At 39.5% G+C, this 21,336-nt stretch overlaps 1 long non-coding RNA gene across 1 annotated transcript; it reads left to right on the forward strand.

Moving 5' to 3' along the window:
• The first annotated feature begins 8,328 nt into the window (after positions 1 to 8,328).
• On the forward strand, positions 8,329 to 17,312 carry LOC148152750 (uncharacterized). Its single transcript, XR_015761987.1, has 2 exons — positions 8,329 to 8,602; positions 16,686 to 17,312. It is a non-coding gene; the product is annotated as an uncharacterized LOC148152750 (long non-coding RNA).
• Positions 17,313 to 21,336: the final 4,024 nt, after the last annotated feature.

Consider the following 21,336-nt stretch of genomic DNA (forward strand, 5'->3'; position numbering starts at 1 on the left):
GGTATAACATGACTTTGTATGGGTTCTGTACAAATCATAAAACCTTAAGAAGTTTCCACACTCCATGCCGCAAATGTTTTGAACTCTAAGAAACATTTAGTGTGAAAATGTCACTTATAATTGATGGGTTTGGGGATATCACAACATAAAGAAAATAGAGTATCATGTCAAACAGAACATAAATAAACAAACAAGCCGCCTATGCTGAGCTCTAACATCAGAGGCATCATAATACAGATTCCAGGACCTTCTGTCAGCCTGAAAAGAGTTAAACCAGATATGTGACAGTCCTTAGATTCTTTCTGTCCAAGGAAACGAGCTGCTGTCTGAATCCATGTGACCACTCAGAAAGAGAAAAGTTTACACCTCTGAACATGGAGGAGAATCACTCTCTGACTAATCTGGTGATTTTTCCTCAGACATTTCTTGCCAGCACACCTGGAAACATTATGTGCTTCTAAAAGCTTTTACCACTCATTGGCAGCGTTTACATAATAATGTATTATTTTGATTAACTGGAATGCTTCAGCAAACTGCCATCTTAAGCTGATTGCACATCTAATTAAACCAAAATCACAACAACAATGATCACAATCAGTTCCTCAGCCTCCCACAGGGGGATGGTGTGATTAACACTGGATTTCCCTTAATTGGAAATCCATATGAAAGATGTATGCTTATATTGCATTGTTTCAGAGGTTTAGTTGGATGGCATCTCCTGGTTACCTTGGAAACAGAAGGATTGGTCCTTTAAAATAGGCTGGAAATTTGACTTTAATGTGCCTGGAGGCAAAGAAAATACATAAGCATATCAAAAACATAAAAAAAAGGTTAGATCTGTTTTTAAAAGATAATAAATTACATACACCTTCTAAATGATAAATAGCTCTTGAACTATTGACAACTTACAATTTGTCACTTTGCAAGCACCAGGGCCGGTCCAAGCCTTTTTGGGACCCTAGGCAGATTTTTATTTGGGAGGCTTCCCCATACCAACAGGCCAGCACCAGATGATTTATCATTCCTAAGCTACATCATTTGTAATTAGATTACATCACACCAGTGTGTTTATGGCTGCTAATTTAAACCTTACAGGATTGGAAAGTAAAAAAAAAATATTTGGATTTTGCAACATAGAGTGGGATTTAAGTGTGCCATATTATTTTAACTGTTTGAAAGTAACACCAGCTAATAAACACTAACAGCAGCAGGAAGAAATCAACCTATTTTATGTGTAACAACTTTTGGTGCTGTGGAGGACCTAAGCAGCTGCTTAAGGTGAATTCCCACTACCCATGTTTAGTCCACTTTAATTAGACTCTCGTTCATTTGAATAGAAAGTCCAGTTCAACTGGGGAAGTGTGAGTACATAATCGAACAAAAAAAGCAAACTTTAATCAGCCTACAAACCAAAGTCTCAGTTCAGTGGAAGAGTACTATAGCGCAGGGCATTCTGGGTAAATACAACCAAATGAGCACGTGAGTCCAGTGACAGCAGGAGAAATGACTTGTGGTCTTTGGCCAAAGGCAAAAGAAAAATACTAAAACCGCTAAAATCTCATGCTACTCTATGCTTGTCTGTATTTTGTGAAAAAAGGAAATTGCGCTCAGTGTCTTCTTCATAGACTTTTGTGTCATTTCCTTCACTGGTTATTGGTGCAGCGCCACCACAGGCGAGGGCGGGAGAACAGGTTTTTAAAAACTGAAAATGCAACAAACGTTGCAGATTTTGGTCCCCAATCAGTCTGGACCATATGTGTGAAAACCTATAGTCCCCTATTATAATATGAACTATTATAATATGAAAGGGTAAAAGTAATTTGGAAACATCACTAGTTCTGTTTGTGTTGACTCAATAGTTCAGAACTAAATTTAATAAATTCCATTGAGTCTGTTTTTTTTTGTGTATGAACTTTGGTTATGAATTTTAGATTTCTACTACATGTTTTCTTTTTTTCAGAAACTTTGACTTACCAGAATAAACAGCATGATGATAATTCGTTCAGTGACCTGTAAGGTTCTTATAAGGGAGGGATTGGGAATACTTTTTTGTTAAAGTCAACAGCAAAATCCCACTAGAGAGCAGGTGCAATTTTATTCAACAAGAAGAAACGCAATGCTAAAATGCTTCCAACATTCAGGCTAATTTTTTTTTCCCTTGCTATGTGGAAGCTGTTGAATTATTTTAAATTTTAATCTAGAGATGTAAACTGATGCCTCATTTACATTTTTTGTGGGCCAATACACATTTTCACTTGGTCACAAATAGCATGGCTCTTCTGTGTTAGCTCCCACTAGCCAACGTTAGCTCCCGTTAGCCGCATCCTTTTGCCGCTGTCTGTTTCTCATTCTGACTGTGCGTCTTCTCCTCTCTGCTTGATTTTTATGTCTCGCTGCCTTTCTGGGGGATTTTTTTTTCTTTTTTGCCGCTGATGTCTGCCCGTCTGCCGTTGGAAATCTAAAAAGTGATAAACAATGTTCAAAAGCGTTCTTTGAGGGCGAGTTCAAAGTCAAGTCTTCGCAGGCCTCCTTTTTCTTCCCCTGCCTCTCCACACGCAGCTTATATATCAATATATTTATCTCCTCTCCGCTTCTCTTTTTATTGTCTCTCCAGAGTTTATGGTAGTCTATTTCATGCTCCTTCCTGCTGTCAGCGGTGGCATACTGTAGCCCCGGCCAGCTGCTCTGGTTAAACATGGCTTCGCTGCGTCTGCTTAGCGGTTTTGTTCAGTGTGACCACCTCTGCTGTCCTCCTGGAGCCAAAACATTTTGTGTTATGACAGCTAAAAGTAAAGGAGCGTAATTATGGCAGCATAGTAACCTGAGTGTTTCTGTGTGGGCAACAGCAAACACACACACACACATTTAAATAGACTGCATCCAAAATAGAAGACCACAAATAACACACAGTAGTAGAAAGAGCTTTGAGAGCACTTCTGGACAAACGACTCTCTGAAGGATTGAAGAAACTGAGCAAAATGTGATTTGAAAGCTTTCATTTTTCTTTAGACTCTGTACAACAATCAGGCTTTTGACAAACACTTTTTAGCTGCTACAGCCTGTCTGAAGAGCCTCTTCGAACATGGTATGACTGTTTGGAAGAAAGAGCAATGAGTCCCACGGTCTTTCAAATCATATTTATAATAATACCAGCTTCGTTTATTTTGAGCGTTCGATGTGTGCGGACGCATGTTTTAATACACTTTTTAGATTTCCAACAGCATTAAAACATGCGTCCGCACACATCGAATGCTCAAAATAAACGAAGCTGGTATTATTATAAATATGATTTGAAAGACCATGGGACACACCATTTTTTATTTATGTTTTTATTACAGTCAAATGTTAAAATCCAAGTCCCGTTAAAAAAAGGTATGAAGGCTTTCCTTTCGTGTCACTTACATGGTACCTGACCCTTTCTTTGTTCCTATTCCTGCTTACAGCTGTCAGCAAACACCCAAGTAAAAACTCGAGATGCACTGATCTGATATTAATATCTGTATCGATACAGATATCAAAAAAACCCGTCTTGATTGGGTATTGGCGTCAATGTGCGTGATCTGTAAGAACAGATCCATTCATTCAGCCTAATTCTGTGTTTTGTACTCCAGCAGCATCATGTTTTATTATTAATTTACATTTTATTTAGAATTCATAATTGCAATTCCAGAAACATTTGAAAGATTTGTTGCAGTTTAGTTTTTACAATGTAGTCAACTTATTGACTACGTTGGTCAATATGTTGACCAACTGATAGTTTCAGTTTATTATTTATTTAACACAGCCTGTTTTATTGCACTGACTGAACAAATTAAAATTATTTTTACATGTTTGACCAAGCGACTGAAGATGTTGGTGTGCTTCAATGTGTTGTTCTGGTTTAAACTGTATGAAACATTCTGGGAATTTTTAATCAATTTGAACTAAACTGAACTTATATCATAATTTCTCTTTCTTTTAGAGCTGGGCCTTCCATTCTCACGATAGTCTGTTTGGACAGGATTTCCATACTCCACACCTAAACCTCTAAAGGCGCCGGGTCTTACTTTCGATGGTCCGCTAAGCCCCGGACCATAATCTTCTTCAATATCAACTCCCTCATTTTCACCCTCACTCCTATCTGTCTCTGCCTCAGTCTCATCCAGACTCCGACTGATAAAACCCCCAGAGTGAGATCACTGGCACCCAGGTCTGTCTGTTTTCACAAGTGCGTAACTGAGCGCTCGGCGCAGCCTCTTCGCTCCGCTCTGTCAGCCACAGCATGTGTAAAACAAAAAGCAACTTTGAAGACGGGGCGTTAAAGTCCGTTGGGCCAACCTGCTTCAAAGCCGTGGTGGTATTACATTTGAATCCTGGGGGATTTAGTGGGTCCTGCTTGACTACTGTTGTTCAAAGACGAACTCCAATCTGCCTCACAAGTGTCTCTCCATTTCGGCCGGCCTCTTCCCATCTTTGCCTTTATTTAGTTATAATTTGCTCAAGCTGGGCGTGCTCTTTCAATAAAACATTTCACTTAAAATGTCTCGACAAAGCATCTGTTTTTGAAACCCCAATTACAGATCAGAGATTCCAGTGTTTTTGTTCTATTTGAGTCCAGACAATTCATCTTGTAGTCTAGAAAAAAAACAAAAAACCTATTCGATACAGTGCCTTCCAGACATATTCACACAAATTGATTTTTTTCCTACATTTTGTCTTGATAATACCTTAAACTGCAACATATTTGTAATTATTGCTGTCCCGGACCGATAAAGGATATCAGTCTGATGTCAGCCAGAAAACGAGTATCGGATTATATCAACCTCATCTAAAACAATATCGCAGCTTCAGCTGTATTCAGACATTTTAGTAAGCTGTTCATAAAAGCTCGGACGCCTCATATTTTCTTGCTTCATTTGACTGTATATGACGACACATTCTTCCCACCATCTCTTTACTTTTAGTTCATACCAACATTTTTTTGATGGACTGCAGTGTGTTCAGCAATGCTTATTGCACCATAAACACAAAACAGACAAAACCTGTGATCATGTCAGTTGATAATCTTGTCACAACTCATCCTATGACTGAAAGCCACAGAACGAGGAAGTTGTTACTCCTCTGACGATAAGCCCGGAAAGCATACTGAAGCTGTGCTGCCACAAGCCTTTCACACAATGCTGCCAGTAATTTACCTTATTGATGAGACATATTCTACTTCATAATGTGAACTTCACGTAAACGTGTAAAATAATGCATGCTCTGGTCAGATGAGACCAGAATTAAGCTTCCTAGTTTGTGTGGAGGCAAACTAGCGAGGCACATAACCCTGAACACACGATGTCCACCGTTAAACACAAAGTAAACCTCTAAGAGGCCGCAAAGGCCTTGAATCTCGGAAAGACGTTCACCTTGTAGCATAGCACCATCTGTGTTTCCATTGATCATGTAATTATGCAATTTGACATTTATTTAATTTTTTTGGCTGAATCGAAGTTGGATTATTTCGCCAAGCTGCAACGGAAACAGTGCTACCCAATCAGCTAGTGATGGATAGAAGCAGTCAGTCGTAAGGACCGGCAAACTCTTGTTGACTTTGCCAAATTGCAGCAAACACTTTTATCAAAGGTAAGAAGATTAATATTCATAAGTAAGCAGAATTTGTAAAATGCAATCAAATGTTGCTTATTGGAGAAGGTATGTGTCTAATCATCAGCAACCATTGAGAAAACATCAGGTAGTCTACCATGTACGAAAAAAATTGGTCAGTATCTAGACTTCTGTACATTATTAAAAATAATAGTGGATGAATGCAGCAGGTATGGAAAACCACAAATGCAAAAATTCAATCATATACCAATCTATTGTTAATCTATTCATGTTAAATAAAAATATTACTTATTATTTAAATATTTAGTCATTATTTCAGTTTGAGCCACGCAGAACTGATCTGATCATTTCCATAGCAATGATCAGAAGCAAGACATTGCTCCAGAAGTACAGTGAGCTCACTGATGAGCACAATAGATCAAAGAAGTTCTGATGCTTGAATCTCATTGCATCAGTTAGGATCCAGACGGTTGTTGGAGAGTCGGTGTTGTGTATCTTAAGGATGTTCAGTATTTTGAAGGCGCTCGTCACAGCCAAAGCTCTTGCTGAACTGAGAGCACAAGTTTTGGCCCCATCGATTCCATCAGGATGGTGAAATTGGACAGAGACCAAACATGTGTCCTGATGTGTTCAGTGACTTGAATTTATGGGATAAAAGAGTAAAAAGATTTGACACGTTTCCTGGTTGCAGGTTTCTCTCCGGGTACTCCGGCTTCCTGCCACAGTCTGAAATCATGGTTATTTGGTTAATTGGTCTCTAAATTCTTCTGAGGTGTGAATAAAAAATTTATTTCATGAATATAAAAAATAAAACATCAGACTTGAACAGTGGCTCAGTTGGTGGCATTGTGGCCCAGCCTGGGGTTTAGATCAATGGATGATGGAAGAAAATTGAAACTTGTTAATAAATAATAATAATAATAATATACATAATATGTAATGCATATATAATATACAACATATATTATATATGAGATATATTCTTATTATATATTATATACACTCTCAGAAAGCTTATTATATTATTGTTATTATTAAGTGGTCAGTGATGTAAAACCGTCTTTCCACTGGATTGTGACACTTTATGGTCCCAGCTCTCTGTAAAACCATTTGACCACTGGATCACTGAAATTTTGCAAAGTGTTTTTTTCAATTGAAAATGCTGCTATGATTTTATCTTTCTGGTTTTCCAGACGTCCTGCCATGTGTCCACTTCAACATTGCTCAAAATTATTAAATAGTATCAGCATTTTTATCAGTTTTTGGGGAATGAGGGCGTTTTTTGTACAAATTAATAAATTATAATATTATTGAATGTCCTTTTACTTCAGGAAGTTTATCACAAAGTAAAACACATTATATAGATGAATTATGTAGCTCTTCTATGTTCATCTGAGCTCCAGTGGGTTGACTTCATGACTCACTCAGGTTCACCGTATTTATTCTGACAAAAGAGGAAATCAAGTCGGTGGTTAGCATCAGCCCAGCAGCTTCAGCACCTATAAAATACAATAAATCAACAAGCTAAATGAGCTATTAACAGCAGGTAGCAGTTGTAATATTAAACATAGCTAAAATGCACAATGTCAAAAATGTTCAGCTTAAAGGATATGGAGGGATTATTTGTAAACACAACGGATGTGAGCGCATTATGATGGCAGAAAGAGCCAGGATACCATGGCTGATGTTACCCGCAGTAATCTTGCTGTTTTAGCGTTAGCTAGAGTGTTGTCAGTTAATGTACTGCTGATGTGACATCGACTGATAATCCCTCAATACAAAACATAGCAAAAATACTCATGAAACACTGCATATGATTAAATTTGTCTAAAATATATGTTAAAATATAATAAATGAAACACAGAGCTGATCCAAACGCAACAGAACATGTGGGGGACGTGCAGTCAACTGGTTGCTATGTTAACCACCAACTGTCAAGGGCAGCACAATTTACTACACCAATAAGTGTCTGGAGAAACAGCTTATTAACTAAACAAAATACATTTTATTGAATAAATAAACATATTTCGACAAGCTAGACATCTATAACATTGATAAAATAAAATCCTGTTACAGTTACACACAGATATTTTATTTCTCTTAACTGAGTGTTGCAGCTCGGTTTGATTCAGGGTCAAAATTGCAGCATTTATTAGATTTTCAGACCTGTAGTTCACTTTCACACTGTACTGTCAAACTAAGAGCAGGTGAGTCAGGAGGGTTTCTAAGCTAGTCGTTTCCAATTTTTATAAATTCTGCCATCTATGAGCCCGAACTAGGCATGATACTTCCAAACATAAATTAGCAGGACTTGTAGAAGTAGAAGCCATGGCCATGTTGGCAAAAACAACTTGGGGAAAACAATCACAGTCAATTCTCCCATCCCTAACTTTCCGACGTCCGTCTTGTCGCCTCGCGAGGTTAAGGGTCAGTGAAGTATCTAATAATAATTTCTATTCTGGTGTTCTGTTCCCAAACAGCTGCAAACTAAACAAAAATGATGAATAGTTTTGGATTCCTTCTACAGGATATTTAAGAATATGCTCACCGACTGCTTATTGTGTGAAAACCTCACCTCATGATCCAAACATTAGGTACTGACTTATCTCATGGATCCCTACATGTGTTGTTACACCCTTGCTAAGTGGTGTAGTTGAAGCCTGTGTAATTCTGTTACCTGGTTTCACTCAACCTTAAGCACTCATCTCACTGAATTCCTTCCCAGCATTTAAGGTGTGCCAAGACAACTTATTGCAACACACGTGGGAGAGTGCAGCAGCAGTTCTTTCTGCAGCCACACCTTGGGCTAAGGAGAGACAAGAAATGACGGATATTAATTGCTGATCAGCTCAGCTGCAGACTGCAGGATTTGCGCCGACGTTCCCCACCTGCCAGGTGTGAAATACCAGCGGAGAGAAATAATTAACAGAACGGCAGAGCATGGTAGGATCCGAGGGACTTTCTGCAGAACGGGAGTCGTGTTTTCACAGCGATCCGCCCACCGGTCCCACAGGTTAGTTTGGTTCAGTTTGGTGGTTCTAAGGTAAACAGCCGCTGAGCTCCGGTCTACTGCGACATGCTCCATCAGGTTTTTGGATTGCTTTGAAATCTTGGCACGCCAAATAATTGGTGATTAACCACCTTTCAGAATAAAAACCTAACAAGCACAGAAGCTGACACTGTTTTGTTTACATGGTTTGACACACAGTTACCTGTTATCCCTTACATGAGCTATTGGAGTGCAGCGAAAACCATTTTCAGGCCTTTCCACTGGATTAGAGCAAACATTTTTCACTAGCTGCGTTTCTGTTTGCTGTATAATTGCGCAATTTGACATTTTGAAAATAAATTTGCTTAATGGAAACACCGCAATTTTGAAAAAAAAACAAAAAAAACCATTTTTTTTAACCTAAGATGAGGCGTTTTTTGGCCATATTGAAATTTGTGTATTTCACAAAACTTCAATGGAAACACTTTTTTCGCATCGCACCAGTCATATGCACAACAACCAGATGCTGCCACTGGGGAAACCATGAAGAAAAACAATAGGAAGTAACTGGAGGACTACGGCACGGCATGGTTTTAACGCCTTATCGTGTGAACAAACTCATGTGTGTGTTATTCTAATTGTGTTTCAAATTTAATGGAAACAGTGCATTTGCGAAATTTCATCGTCAGCAGAATATTAAAGTTTTGTTCACATTTGTAATGGAAAACAGCATTCCTGTTCTTAGGTCAAGTGAAAGGATTCTGGTTCTACACATAGATGGAACCACAGCATTGTTCATTTTGTTTTTCCACATTGTTTGAGCTATACTTTTCTTTTTTTAATTAGTGGTTCTTTTAAGGTTTGCCCATACTTTTGACACTATTTATCTTTCCACCAAAGCAAACGTGTCATGATGTGAAGTGGTGATGATGGACAGAAGGTGAATAACTTAACTTAAAAAACGTACATGGCGAGAGAAAACAGGAACCTGGTGCGTCAAGATAGCGGGGCGTAGCAAGGAGTGAGTGAGTGGAACACAGTTGGTTACATACTGGTCGGTTGATCGCTGGAACAATGTAGAGGTGCTAATTAGGAAACAAGGTGCAGCTGATCGGGGAGAGCAGAAGGCAAGCTGAGGGAGAGGGACACAAAGATGCACACGGGAGTAGAGTTTGGCAAAATGTAATTCTAATGGACTAAAGAATAACTAAACACAAGGAATAAACATGAACAACAATGAATAAGCACAGAGCGAAGTGCAGTAAAACAGAAGCAATCATAAAAATAACTAACCTAAGATCCTGATAAAACATGGATCTAAAAAGTAACGTTTTGCTCTCATCTGACAAGATTTCTCAAGCCTTTTCTCAACTAGGCCTCTGAGGTCTTTACAGAAATTACACTCAGCTGGGTTTGATTTACTCATAATAGGACTTTTTATTTTGCGGTGTTAGGGCAGAGGGGTCTGAACACAAGTGCCAGGAATTTAAAAATGTTTTAACCCTTAGAGCTCCGGAGTCTCTTGGAAGAAATTATCTTGGGATGATTTTTGTGTTCTTTCCATTTCGGAAAGATGCATGATTTTGGGTCTGTTTCATAAAATGCCAATAAAATTCTGCTGAAATCTGTGGTCGCAATGTGACAAAATGTGGGGGGAAAAAAAAAGTTAGGAAGTGTGTGTTATTATAAAGAGGTTACATAAAAACACATTCTCAAAATATTTGATGTTCTAATTGTCTTTCAAATAAATGAATTTTCTTTTTCTTCACAGACCAAAGCTAAATGATAGGACTTGAAGAATCATGACACATTCACTTTTTTTTTCTTATAATATACACACCCTAATTGTGAGATACACACCCAAACGACTCCCAACAACCCACACTGAACCACAAGTCCTGGCTGCGGATCATTTCAGCCACTAATTTCTTGTTGGGAAGCCAGATTTCTTCCCTGCACATGCTTGCGTGAAGGGAGCCGCGAAGGCCCTCCAAATGTTGGGCTCTATGGGAAAAAAATCAGAGGACCCTCAGATAACGTGGGGTCACCGGCAGCCCAACAAACCGCTCCTGATTCTGTTGTCGCCAGGCGGATTTCTGAGCTTGGAAATGTGAGCTCCTCTCATTTCGCTTTCAGATGAATTACTACAGATAATTAGTCCTCATTTTGCTCGACATGAGAAGTTTACGCAACAAAACAATAGAGTGGGAGGAGGGGAAAAATGTTTAATTCATGGCATTTTTGCGGCTGTTGACTTGCAGACAAACGACCGAGCAATTATTGCTCTGGAGGAGCCGTTGCTTCCTGCTGTTCGGCTGCATCAGATCTAAATGCCTGACGCCGGCCTGGAGGTGCAGCTTGTGTGCTTCCAACATCCAATAATTGCTGCGCACTCTCGACGTCGTCCTAAAAATCCCGCGTCGGTGCACGACTCCAACAGATGAAGATTGCCGTTGCAGCTCCTGGCAAAAAAGAGATTATTGCTTCAAACTGCAAAGTTAATAATGTGTGTCGGTGCCAGTGGCCCAATTTCAAGGGCTTGGCTTGAACCGTGACCCCGGCGTTCAAAAGGAGTCAGGGCGATGGCGAAATAAAAACACGGGTCCTTTATTGGAGCATCAGGAGAATTGTTAGGCGATCTTTGAGGTGCCACCAGACGCCTGGCAGCGCGGTCGTAAATGCTGTGAAGCTGCTGTAACTACTTTAGGTGAGGGAAAAAAGCAAACAATTCCCACAACAATTCCAGTGTTTTTAATGAACACGTTTTGAGCTAACAGATTTTACAATGTTCTGCCAAAGTATTCCTACCTTTAGTCCTTTTCAACATTTTGACATTGTCTCATTACAACCACAAATTCTGCTCTTATTCCACAGCTTTGTGTGTGTGTGTGTGTGTGTGTGTGACAGACCAACAAAAAAAGGTTTGCCTATTTCACCCTGATACCACTGAATGCATTTCTGCACTACCAACTGCTTTAACATGTCGTCTAATTAGTGAAAAAAAAAAAAAGTTAAATATTGTTTTTATCAGGAGACATTTCACCATATATCAAATAAAACAAATCTGCCACATTCACAGCACAAAAGTTCACTTTTTATAAATAACTGGTGTAACTGATGTTTCTTTTAAATGGTAATAATTTAAAGGCCATCTGCAGAAGTGGATGAACTCACTAAAAACTGTACTCAAGTAATAGCAGCACTGCTTTATGCAAGTGTGAGTAAAAAGTACTCATTCAAAAAATCACTCAAGAAAGAATAGAAAAGTATTTGATTGAGAAGCGACTAAAAGGGACAGTAGTATGTATTTTCCAGGCATATAGTGGCATTTACAGCATAGTTAGTCACTATATTAACTTCAGTTGTTATTGGGCCAATGTAGCTTTAAGAAGCTTCTGCTCTTTCTGAAGCTCCGCCTTCAGGAAGTCATCACAATATCGTTCTTCTATTAACCCTTTATTGACGTTTTTACCAGTGTTTCAGGAGCCACTTCTCATTACAAGCTCAGCAGACACGCAGGTCCACCAAGTGTTTGCTAATAGCTGCTGGCTAGTCTGAAGGAACTGAGTGGGGGAGCAACAGGGCAGGGCTGCTCTGTGAGGCAGAAGCTTAGAAAGAGCAGCTCATCGCCTTGAAACAAGGACATGCTGCGTCTTGAATGGTTGCCACTGGAGATTAAAGAATTTGTCCAAACAAAATTTTTTGGGAGGGTTGTTTCTTTAAAAACGACTCGTTTGGGGTTAGAAAAAGTCCATTAAGTGTCGAACAAAAATGTAATTAAGTTTTTCTTGGAGGAGCAATGACTCATCTTTATAATTAAGTTGCACTGAAGGAACGCTGAAGAACGATGCTCCAAGGTTACCCCGATCGCAGCTGAAGGAATCAATATAACTTGTCTGAACATGAAAGGTAATAAATTAAGGAGGAACAATAATAGCCTGCTAGAACATCATTTCACAATGTACCTCCTTTATATGACCTGTGAGAGACAGAGCTCATAGCTAATGATGGGAATTAAGAGTTCTGTGTCATTTGACTCATCTGACTATTCTGGCTCCTAATTTGCTCTTTAAGTACTATGTGTTATTATTATTATTATTACATGTGAACTTAATGGTACACAATTATGAACTAGACGTTTTTGGTATGGCTATGTTGGTTCTGTATGCACATGTACTGAATGATTACAGTGCTGTGTTCAAACTGAGTCTGCAGAGAAACTCTAAAACTCGACACCAAAACTAAACAGTGTGAGCTCCCAGTTATCACTAAGTACAGCTAAGGTTTTCCATTCAGCCACAGTAGCTGAATCTCCATTAAAATTAAAATGGCTACAGTTACTACTGGTGGAAGTGCCAAAGAAGACGACAGGAAGTAGTTGGAAAAAACAGCATGCTTTTTTAATGACATATTGTCAGGTCTGATTTTAACTCAGTTTCTTATTTAATGGAAACACCTCATTTATAAAATGTTTTTTTTTTTTTTCCAACTTTAGCGGAACGTCAACGTTTTGGGCACGTTTGTAATGAAAACGGAGCTGGTGACGATGGAGACAGAAGGAACGATCAAACCAGAGTTTTGCCAATATTTGTCAACACTTTTCTTAATTGCTGACCAGAAGCAGCTTCAAGCGGAACGTAAAAACGACTGGCACTGGAGAAAATGAGCTAAGGTCCAAATCCAGCTGCCTGGAGTAGCATTCAGCCAACCGAAAATGCAGCACAACAGCAGATAAGTCGGCACCATTCCCTCTGAGGACACAGCGGGGATGCTGTTTTAAGAAGTACTGGATCGTCTGTATATGGAAAACAATTCCAAAGTGATGTAAATTATTTTTATGCACAAATATCAGTGCAATCCCATTGGAAAAAATCTTGAAGGGTCAGTATTATGTAGATGCAACTTCTTTGTAGCTTAACACCATGTTATGATGTTATTTCCCATCAAAGACATACCTGGAGCGTTGCCATGATTCTTTCATGCATGCTTGAGAAATCCTTTAATCTCCATGTCAACTATTCAGCTATGCAAAGGGCCTGGTTGGACCTAGCCCCGCCTTCAAGCACAAAACTCCTCCTCAGAGCTGCATTTTCCAAGCTTCTGAGCTTGAAACGCCTCCACTCAGCACCTTCAGACTAGCCAGAAGAAAGTAGCAAACACCTGGTGGAACTGTACATTAGCTGAGCTCGTTATAGGAGCCACTTCTCAGTGCAATGCTGGTAACAATTTTGTTAAAGGTTTAATAGAGGAGATATGCGGTGATGACTTCCTGGAGGCGGAGACTCAGAAAAAGTTGGAGTTTCTTAAAGAAACAGCTCAAATTTTAAGGAGTTTTATTTAAGTCATATTTCATCTACAACACTTTGAAGGTAATTTGTTGATTATGCTATAAAATGTCACTACGTGCCTAGAAGATACATAATAATGCTCTCTTTAAAAAAAAAAGAGAGTATTTTCAGGTGGTTTTAATGTTTTGTCATTTATCCACCTGCACCTGATTGTTCTTCATTAATTCAAAAGATTAAACCAAATCACCAAGTCACTTTGAAGGTATTAACCGTAATAAAATCAAACCTATGGGCAAGTGAAAGTGACCAACTAACCTAATATGTAAATTTTTTTTTAACTTTAGCGGGAAGTCAGAGTATCCTGGGATAAAACTTTACAAGCCCAAATCATGCTAACACAGCACTTTGCTGGGATTTCAGAATAATGTGCAGCCACTGAAGTGAGGCAAGACATGCACAGATGTAGAGTATATCAGTTCAGATGTGAATAATGAACAGAGGCAGCATGAGCTGAAAGACAAAGGAGGTAAAAATACAGATATGGAGTATGTATGAATAACCCTTCTTTTTTGTTTTTTAAATTCAGTGCAATCTACCAGACACAAGAATTTGGGTCAGAACACTTTGAAAAAGTGTGGCTTACCAAACTCCTGGCTTTCAAGAACATCCAGACTGAAAATAGTCCAGCTGAAAGACGAAGTAAATCAATAATGTGGGAACTCGCACCACATGAAACGCATGTCATCCTGGAAGCAATTCCATCCGCATCCAGAACCGGCTTTTGGAGATGAAGGAAGGTCGTTACGCTGAGGCCGCTAGCTGTCAATGCTGTGATGCATATGGGCTAATGTATGGAAAGTAGAAGCTGTGTGAAACCGCCTTCATTATCTGAAGTTGAACGGGAAGTTGCCATATGTACGGCGGAGCAGCAAATTGGAGGGGGAGAAGGAGATGGAAGATAAAAATCCATGCACACTATGATACGTCTCGGGGGAAGCAAAGGCTTTTAGCTCCTTCTCTTTAGCTGTCGTTAAAGTAGAAATGCAGTGGCACCAATCCAAACTTTTAACTTTAATTTTACTAACTTGAATGAAGCCTGGGACGTCAGAACTGTTGTTTTTCCTGCTTAAACTGGAGCCAGTTTCTAAAACGGATGACTTGGCAGTTTCAGTAAGCAACCAATTTGTCTGCTGTAGGAGTTATCACTGTGCGGGTTCACAGAACGGAGCCGTAATGAATCTGGGTTCTAGACAGCAACATTCTGGGATCTTTGGAGGATTTTAAAAGTCGAGGTTTTACACAGTTAACAGGGACAGCGAGTATGGGTTTCCTATGGCTGCAAACGCGCCGCATCAGCAGAAAAGACGGGCTGTTTAGCACATCTTGCAAACTCAGCTGGAGAATCGTAGGAAACTCTTATTAGATGACCCAATTCAGCATCCTGTGGTCTTTAAGGGGGTGTTCACACCAGCCATGTTGAGTCAAACTCTAATTTATCTAACAAGTACGGTTCGTTTGGGAAGGTGTGAATGCATTGTCAAACTTTGATTGGACCAATCTCTGGTCCACCTAAAAACCTAAGTCCTGGTTTTGTTGAAGTGAACTCTGGTGCGGTTGGAATGCATATGCGAATGTAAATGGACTGAAGTCTGCTCCAAAAGCAGGAAGAGGACTGACTCGTGGTCTTCAACCAAAGACAACAGAGAAATCCTACAACCGTTAAAATCGGTCAAATTGAAGGTATTAACCGTAATAAAATCAAAACGTAAATTTCTCTTTACGTTTTGTTAAGAAGGAAGTTTCGATCAGCATCTGCGATTTCATTGGCCATAAAATTGTGCAATTTGGAATTATGAAAACGAATGCCACACCTATAAGGGACTTGATTAAAAGACGCCAATGTCTCCTCTGATCGCTGATGATGAACACTGAAAAATAAAAATACCTCATGGAACCGTTTACATCCATTGGCATCATCACTTGGCATCTTTGTGTCGTTTCCTTCAGTAGTTCTTGGTGCAGCGCCCCCTCAGGCCAGGTGGAGAACAGGTTATCGACGGTTCTGGTCCCCAATCAAACCGAGTCTACCGGACTAACAGGTGTAAAAACGCCGCAAGATTGAGGTTGTTTTTGTGAGCTAAAATTTTTTTGATTTCTTTTGTTTATGTGGCACTTCACCAGAATTTTGTGAAATTTACCCCCATGACACACTACAGGCAATATAGTGTGTGGTCATAGTACATAAGTGATATCAAAAATATACATCACGTTGCTTAAAACTTAGAAGAAATAAACTTTAGTTGCCTCCCCGACACATTTCCAGAAAGGTGAGTAGCTGAAGGGATCCAGCGGCTGGCAGAGCCACACAAACACCAGCAGGAAGACAGGCAGTCATTACTCCTACAGCGCCGGTGATCAACACTAATTATCGTCTTTGACCAGGGGAGGACCGTCTTCCAATGTGTCCCTCGCCGATGACAGTTCATTACTCACCAGCAGCTAAGACGAAAGGGGGCCCAGCTGTCAGGAATTAGAGCAGAAATCTGGTGCTGAAACTTTCCTACCTGAAGATTGTCAAAAATAAAACCACACACACACGCACACACACCGTGTTACAGAAGTGGCTGCTCCTTTTACATCTATAGCATCTTGGCAAGGTAATAAAAACCTGAGGATTTTTCTGGTTTTGACTCATTACACCCACTAACTTCATGCGTTTTACTGGGATTTAATTATGTTAAAGATCAACACCAGGTAGCACAAAATCTAGATGTATTTTGCAAAACTGCAATGAAACTTTTTATTTTTTTTTCCAACAGCCGGACGTTACTACTGGCGAAGAAGACGAGAGGAAGTGATTGGAGGATGACTGCAGCTGGATGCACCAGAGCTCTCACAGCGTCACACAGTTCAGAAAAAGTTGTGTCATTCCAGCATGTTGAATCCACAGCTCTTCTGTAAAATCAGCTACAATTTTCCCAAAACACAGCATATGTAGCCACTCCCAAGTAGGCGGAGCTTGTCGCTCCAACGCCTGAATGAGACGCAGGCGCCACCTCTGATTGGCTTATAGATGATGAACCTTAGCTCCATGACTGAATTATAAATATATCTCATGTAACTGTTTACATATGTCACTGCCATGATTTTTAATGACCATTAAAAATCATGGCTTATTCACAAGTGATTTTAATTCCACTTCATATTTAATGGAAACGTTGCGATTGCAGAATAGTGTTTTTTCGACATTAGCAGAATGCTGACAAAGCGAGGTGGACATTTGGTGCACAAAGCTTGGAACATTTTAAAGTGTAGTTTTCTTTTGCTGTGCTCGTTTCTCTTTGTTTTTTGTTTTTGTTGTTTTGTTTGCATTTATTCTAATTCAAGTAAAACACTCTGGCCTTGTTGCTGAAAATGTGCTATATAAATAAAATTACATTACCTTACATTTTTCATGGAAACGCAGCTAGTGTCTCTGGGGCGACTACTCTGTCTCTCTATCCACCTGCTACTCTGCACATGCATACATATTTTTTCTTTTTTCTATTCATATTTTATTTAATTGTTTTGCATTCATACATCAAAAGAATTTCTTAGCCTGTGAGCTTGTTTACAAAGGTGATTTTGACTCTGAAAGTCTAAAGAATTTGTGTCCAGGATGTGTGGGGTCTGCAGAGATGTTAGCTGTCCTTCTTTTCTCTGACCCTGATCTGTGACATTTGTTGATGGAATGAATTTCAAGAATGAGCAGAGAAGGAAAACACACTGAAGTGCTTCTTGTGTAGCTCACAGAAATTCCTCTGGTTTGTGGTTGGATATGACATACTGTAAAAAGGTCAAAGGGCGTACAAACCTCCAGAGACTGGTTTCCTGAATGTTTTAAGGCGGTACACAGTGTTTTTAGTAACTCTTATCTACTATACATTCTATAGAAACGCTCACTGTTATCGGATAAGAACAACTAAAAGTCTGCTTTTAAAAATAAAGTCACATAAATTGTTCTCAGTTGTGTTTTAGGCTAGAATATCTGACATTTGACAACATCCTAATCTGGAGATGCTGAATATTTACGTGATTGATTCCTGCAGCTTTTTGGTGAGGATTTGAAGCAAGGCTGTGAAATGAAGAAGAACCGGAGCGCTGAGATTACTCAGAGGAAAAAAAAAACCCCAAAAAACTAAAAACTATCATCCTGGGAGTGGATGACGGTTCACCATCAGGTCAGAGGGTGCACAGCTCAGAGATGTTGCAAAACACTTATGATCTACATCTCTGATTCAAGAGGCCTCAGTAACTGAGATGAATGTTAAAGTTCACGGCAGGACGGTTAGGAAAGGGCTGGAGCATTCGGGATGGTTACCATGACAACAACATGGAAGCACAGCTTAGGAGTTTGATCTGAGTGTATTATTAATACACAGCAAAATGTTTGATTAAAAAACTATTTTATGTGCAGAATTCCTCCTGCATGAAGGCAGAAAGCAGACATGTCACAGAGAAGAGCAGCTGGTGGTTCTTCTTTGTAACCTCACGGCCGTCTGTCTCTCCAGGTTTATCTCCTGAAAGCAGAGGCATTGAGTGAGGGCTGAGTTCTCACTTCAGCGCTGGCCTGCCAAGCCGTTGCAGGGTTTGGCAGGCCAGCGCTGCATAATGACGGTAATTCAATTCCTCCTAACAGCCGAGGTGTAATTGTTTAACTCTATAGTGGTGTCTTGGATCTTAACTCACTCAGTCAGACAGAGGGAAATGAAAAATCATGTCGCAGAACTGGAGGAACAAAAAAAAGTAGCATCCATTAGCTTCTTTTCAGAACTTTTACATCTGAGTAAAAACACAGAAGTTTTCTCCTAACAGAGAATAACACACACGAACAAATGCAGAAGGTTTTACAAGAGCCCTGCTTCATTATTGTGTTACATAAAGCATCGTAATTGTACATTTATTTATTTATAAGCTATGCTGCTGATGTTATTGCAAGTATGTGTAACTGTCTTTGTAATAAATATTTTTTTTTTTAAGATGTGGAGGAGTACCCACTGTCACGGCAATGGCTGATAGGCATCATTATATATTTTTATATATCATATTTTTTTATTTGTTTTATTCAGAGAGGACTGATGAAAATGGAGTTTGAAACGGTAATAAAATATTGAAACATTTAAGAAAGAGGATGTGGACGGACATCTTTCCCTCATCTTGAGTTTCAGCAAGAGAAAGAGACAGAGGCCCAAGGTGGTAAATTACAAAGTCAAATTTGACACATGTAGCCATTTTTATAACAATTGAAGGCAACATAGTTACATCATTATGCTGTAAAATGATTGTACATGGCTATATAACACATAATATTGCCCCTTTAATAAAGCAGACATGTTGATGGGGTGTCTGTGAAGACGCGTCACTAATCACTTGTAGTTTTCTTACAGTCCTGAACCCTAAACCTCGTCTTCTCTCTGTCCTCCTCCTGAGCTAAACTTTGGGTGACACCAGACCTTTACTCCTCACAGCTTTGAGTTTTCATCTCAGGTTGACATATATCGGTTTTAGGAACCAAACGAAAAAACAACAACAAAAAAAAGCTCAGTGTCAAAGGATCATTGAGTCACCTCTGAAGTGAACAGAATGCAGGACTCTGTTTGTGCACCTTACTGTGCACAAAACCTCTTTCAGGCTGTGGATGAGCCGCAGCAGTAAAACTGCCTTCTCCCGTTTCCTGTCCATTCAAATCCATTTCTTTGGCTGACATTGCTTTTCTTTTTTTTCCCTTCCTATTGGAATATAAAGGTGTTATTCAGGCATCCCAGAAGCAATATTTGCCACATTAGATGTGAATACGTCCCTTTAATGGATTTTCCTATCCACCTCTCTCTCATTTTATTATGTCTGCTTGGCACGGCCGATGTCTCCCGAGCCTTCCTCTGCGCTCCCCAGTCGCCACGGCGGCAGCTGATGGGGTGAGCGGGAGTGTGGGGCGAGAGACGGAGGAGGACGATCTAGTGGCGGAGGAGGACACGGGAGTGGGTCAGATCGGGGTGAGGGGGAACGGCAGAGGCGACAAAATGGCAAATAAAAAGAGAGAGAGAGATAAGAGGGGAAAACGGAAGAACAACCTGAATCTGAGGATGTTACCCTGTGGACTCAGATAATCGTTTGAAATGACACAACATGGCTGACCTTCCTGTGACTCGCAGAGCTCTCCGTTGCTGAAATCTGTCATGTTTGTGCAACAGAAAGACAGAGATACTCAGAAAGAGAGGCTGCGACCTCTGATCACCCTACCAGCAAAGTTTACTGGTGGAAATCAGTAAAATTATGTTTGGAAAAATTTCGGAAACGAAGCAACGTTTAAAATAAAAAAACAAAAAACGAATCAGATCCCTGACCTGTCATGTATAGTTAAGCCTATTGCAATAAATCAAATGATCAATTAATCATGTTAAATTAAAATGAGTTCAATCATTTCTGTTTGCATGATTTGTAGTTTTTCTCTTTTGTATTTGGTTTGGTGTTTTGCTCTCAACCAGCTCTTTTGTGAAGAATAATTCTTGTTTCTACAAATGATCAATCTTTCAGTGAGTTAAGATAATTCGCAGTCAGTTAAGTTATTGGTAACAGTCCTTTTATTCTGTCTAAAGGTCGCAATCGTTACAAGAGTTATATTTTTACTCAAACAAAATATTGTCTCGTATCATAAAAAAAATTCTGCTTCCGGTAAAACAATACAGGCCAACTCTGAAGTAAAATAAAAGAGAAATTTCATTTGTCATGGCAGCTCGACCTTACTCAAGCGTTAAACCAGTCATATTCAATAAGACAGAATATGCTTTCCTGCAGGGCTTGTTTGTCAGATTAAAATAATAACACTTAAGCAAGTATCAAACATACTTCTCATTCAGTCCACATTTCTGTTTTTAAATGATTTTCATTTTTATTGCTCTGATTGTTATGCGTGATCCAGTGTGGAGCTGGATCGATGTTAAGATCCAGACTGGAGAGCAGGGATGATGGAGAAAAAAATGTAAAAACCAACTTACAACCAAGAAAACAGAGTCAAATTTAGAACGATGAGATACACCAGAGCAGCACGGGACAAAACAGAAGGAGTCGGTGGTTAACACTGAAACCGGAGAGGTGATGTATGTGGAGGAGGGCGTAAAGACAACAAACAGCTAATGAAGCAAGTGAGGCGAGTGAGGGAACGACAAACAGCTGGGAAGAGGAGCAAACGGAAAGACAAATTAACACAGAATGGAACGGAGAGGAAACCCAAACAATGACCTAATATCTAATCTAACCAAATAAATCCAAAACTAGGAAGGAGTAAACTGGAATGGGAGGATGAAAATAAATACCAAATGCAAAAGAACAAATCACAAAATGAGAAACAACTGAACTAACAGAACTGGGATGAGAGGAAATGATGAAAACAGGAAGTCAATAGGAAAAAAATGAAGCGAAAGTCCAAAACAA

Source organism: Poecilia mexicana, unplaced genomic scaffold (genome assembly GCF_051168715.1).
Source record: "Poecilia mexicana isolate PSO_F unplaced genomic scaffold, ASM5116871v1 scaffold_22, whole genome shotgun sequence".
Lineage (NCBI taxonomy): Eukaryota > Metazoa > Chordata > Actinopteri > Cyprinodontiformes > Poeciliidae > Poecilia > Poecilia mexicana.